This window comes from Lactuca sativa, chromosome 4 (genome assembly GCF_002870075.4).
Source record: "Lactuca sativa cultivar Salinas chromosome 4, Lsat_Salinas_v11, whole genome shotgun sequence".
NCBI classification, from domain to species: Eukaryota; Viridiplantae; Streptophyta; class Magnoliopsida; order Asterales; family Asteraceae; genus Lactuca; species Lactuca sativa.
The window spans coordinates 131341897-131346090 of NC_056626.2; positions in this window are offsets into that span (position 1 = coordinate 131341897).

Here is a 4194-nt window from a genome sequence, read left to right on the forward strand (position 1 = left end):
GGTTTAGAGGGGCTTAAATATGAAAGAAACCCTAAAAGATCACAGGCTTGGGTTGCATCAGGTCTCACTTCGTGAGCCTCTATGTCTCACCTCGTGAAACTATTCAGGAACACAATTTACATATTAACCCTTCTCACGTCGTGACCACTCAAAGGTCACATCGTGAGACCCCATTTCTTCTAAAATTCGACGTTTTGACTCCTTGAAACCTAAATCGATCCATCCTGGAAAATGGGTGTTACAGATAAAGGTCACCTAAGCATGAGAGGCCCAAGAAATAGATGGGATCAAACATGCCAAGTTAAACAATAGTTGTTTGGGATCCCATTATCTAGGAATTAGATTTTTGATGGAATTGGTAATATGTACCTACTGAGGTGGATTAAGTGGATGGGATAAAGGTCACACAACCATTTACTTGTTTCGTAACTTATATCCTGGAATTTAATAAATTAATGATTTATGAAACAATGAAATTCATTAATTTCTAAAGACTTAATATTGAAAATACTAAATAAAATTTTGTTAAATTCTGTAAATAACTGGTAATACTCTTATTCCCCAGTAAAACCTCTTTCTTGTTGAGTTTCAAGAGATAGAAATATTTGATTATTATAATTTCTATAAATGGTGTGAAAACTTGAGATATTTCCTCAAGGATAAAAATAAATTATATATATACTGAAAGATCCCATTCCTAAACAACCTTTGGAAACAAGTCAGTCTGATCATGATGCTTTATGGAGAATTATTGTGATGATGTTGATGTGTATCACATCATACTGGAAAAATAACCCTTGACATGAAGAAGGTCTTACAGAATTATGAAGAATATTAGATGTTTCATCAAGTAAAGCAAATATTCATTCAGAATTATAGAACCTGGTTCAAACATGTTCAATCGTTTCACAAAGTGAAGGTTTAAGAGATCTATGTACACTAAGATACATATAGTTCAGTTAAGGGAAATACATCATAAACCCAAGAAATCAAGAAAGGAACAAAATGATCAATTTTGTTTCTATTGTGGATAAACTAGACACTGAAAGAGGAATTGGTCCTTTTATTTCACCGAGCTAAGGTAGTCTGTGATGATCACCACTTCAGGTAGCTATATGATACAACTATTTATTTTGCACCATTCACTTGAGTATTTAATACTGCATGTGACCCTAATACTTGATATTATGTGGATATGTTTGGAAAAAATAAGCAACTAATAGTGGACGAATGGTATTCCATGCTAGACCTCTCTCCATGATTAACCAGTTCTCCCCCACTTAGGGTTCAAACCCTTACCAGCTGGCGCTTGCAATCGATCATGGCCCCATTGGCCCCCAACCAGTCCATCTCAATGATCACCTTCAGCCCTCACAACAGTATGAGGACTAGATCGATACGAAACCTCTCCCCAAGCATATTCAGGACACAGTCCCAATACACCCTCGCAGAACTCATAATGCGGTCATCCGCAATCTCAACTTCAAGCGGGGGATCCAAGGTCCCCGACGCATCACTGAACTTCTTGCTAAGTGCAAGAGAGACAAACGATCGGGTAGCACCCGAGTCGAATAGAACATGAGCCGACATACGATTGACCAAAAAGGTCGTTATATATGAGCACATATAAACACATACGCAATACAAATAAATTTCAAGCAGGAAAGATAAAACACATACCAGTCATGACGTCTGACGCTGCTCGAGCCTCCTCGGTAGTCAATTGAAATGCACGAATCTTCACCGCTGGACTGTCCGCCTTAGCAGGGCGGCCATCGGTGATCCTCAATGTGGCGGGTACAGGCACCACCATTGCTCCTCCTCCTCCTTGCAACCTTGGACAATCGGCTTGTTTGTTGCCGGTCTGGTTGCAGTGAAAACAGATCAAGCCCTTCTTAGGGAAATCCCTGATCATGTGGCCCGACCGGCCACATGAGTAGCATCCCGAGCCTGCTGCTCATCAAGCCCTACTATGCGGTTTACCGCACTTGGCACACCGGCCATGGCCCTGCTGGCCCATACTAGAAGAATCCGAGGTCTTGGGCTTTTTAGCCTGAACTACTGTTGTCTGTTCCTGCTCAGCCTTCCGCTTGGGTCGGAAATCCAACTCCATCTCCCACTCTCGGGCCTTCTCTACCATCTCATTCAGGGTTTTGCACCCTATAAAGCTCACAAACTCTCGGATATCATCCCTCAGCATGGAATGACACCTCGTGCTCCTCATATCCTTGTCTATAGCATACTGTGGGATCAAAAGTGCTCATTCCCGAAAGTTGGCAGTGACCTCCGCCACAGTCTCGGTCGTCTGCTGGAGCTCATGAAACTCCCTCACTAGCAGTTGCACCTTAATAGGTGGTGCAAACTCCAAATCGAAATGCCTGATAAACTCTGCCCATGTCATCTCAGCCACACCGGCGGCTCCCGTCTGGCAAGTCACCTCTCCCCACCAATCTCGGGCCCGATCCCTCAGCATACATGAAGAGAAGCCTACCTTTTCCGCATCAGGGCAAGAACTCGTGCGTTGGGCGTTCTCCATATCTGCCACCCAACATTGGCTAACTATGGGATCCCAGACCCCGAAGAACTCCGGCACTCCGCATGCCTTGAACTCCGGAATGAAGGAGTTTGGGCCTCGACCTGGCCCGCAACAATCTCGGCTTTGAATGACCTGAGCCTTTCCTCCATAATCTCCATTATCCCTTCCTTGACCGTCCCAAAAATCATTGGGTTAGCATCAAGGATACCCCTCAAAATCTTGGCGGCGATAAGCTCGCACAGCCTCTCATCAATGGGCTCGGTACCATCGCCCGACCCAGCTCCAGATCCTGATCCTGATCCCCCAGCTCCATGTCGTGTCACCACCATACTGTATTGCAATACCATAAAACATAATGATCAAGATGTCCAAAAAAGGGGGTCCATACACCCCAGTTCTCCTTAGAGCTTCCACATCTAACATTGGTTCGGGTACAAGTCCTGTACTTTCCGTAGTACGGACCCAATACTACCTTCCACACCTACTTGTACCTTCCCCAAGGCTCTACCTGATAACTCTAATTCGTCCCAGAATAGAACATATCTCACAGGCTACCGCATAGCTCAAATCCTAGGCTATCCTAACATTTGCTCCATCCATATCAACTCAGAACTAAATAAAAACAGGCTGCCTTTATGCATGCAAATTATACACAGAACAGGATCAAATAGACTTTCGAATAACAGATTCTACCCTAAGACCACAACCAGACAATGAACTGGAAATAAGGCCAAATCAATTATTCTGAGGCTATAAGACCCTAAACGTATACAATTTTGAAAGCATACACATAGCAAGATTCATACAATTATCATAATCCAAATATCAGTATCACATCGCTAACATATTGGCGAACTACTTACTTGAGCTAGGCCGATTACACGCCACTCTCCCTTTTTCAATTTAAGAAGTTTTAACTTTTGATTTTTGAAAACAATTTTACCATTTCCTTAGTTTGAGTCCAGACACACCCGAGAGTGTGCCCGAATCCCTCAAACCAAGGCTCTGATACCAACTTGTAACAACCCAAATTTCCAAATAAAATTTTCAATTTTAGTTAACCAAAACATTCCCATAAAAAGTGAAATATCAATGACAATTTTTTTTCAAATCCTTAACTTCAACATTTTATTTCAAATATCAGAGTGTCCCATCAAATCCAATGTCGGAGAGTGCATGCCGCGCCATCAAGCCTTGCCCTTTCCCTTAGGCTTAGAAGTACCTGAAACAAATCAACAAACTGTAATCTAATGCTTAGTGAGTTCCTCACAGCATACGTCACACAGTCAATATAATCACATATACCATATTAGCTATAAAAGCTACATAAACCACATAAGTCATGCATACAACATATAGGGATGTTGTGAGCTCACCCCAGGGTCTTACTCCTGGATGCCATGGGCTCCCCGCATGGTCCTACACCTAAGTTCCATGGGCTCCCCCATGGTCTTTAATAGGAAAGCCATGTGATCCCTATATGGTCTTACATCCAAGTGCCATGGGCTCCCCCATGGTCTTCAATAGGAAATCCGTAGGCTCTCCACATGGTCTGACATCCAAGTGCCATGGGCTCCCCCATGGTCTTTCATACAAACCACATATACAACTAGCATACCACATAACATATAATCCAACTAGCATATAACCAACTAGTG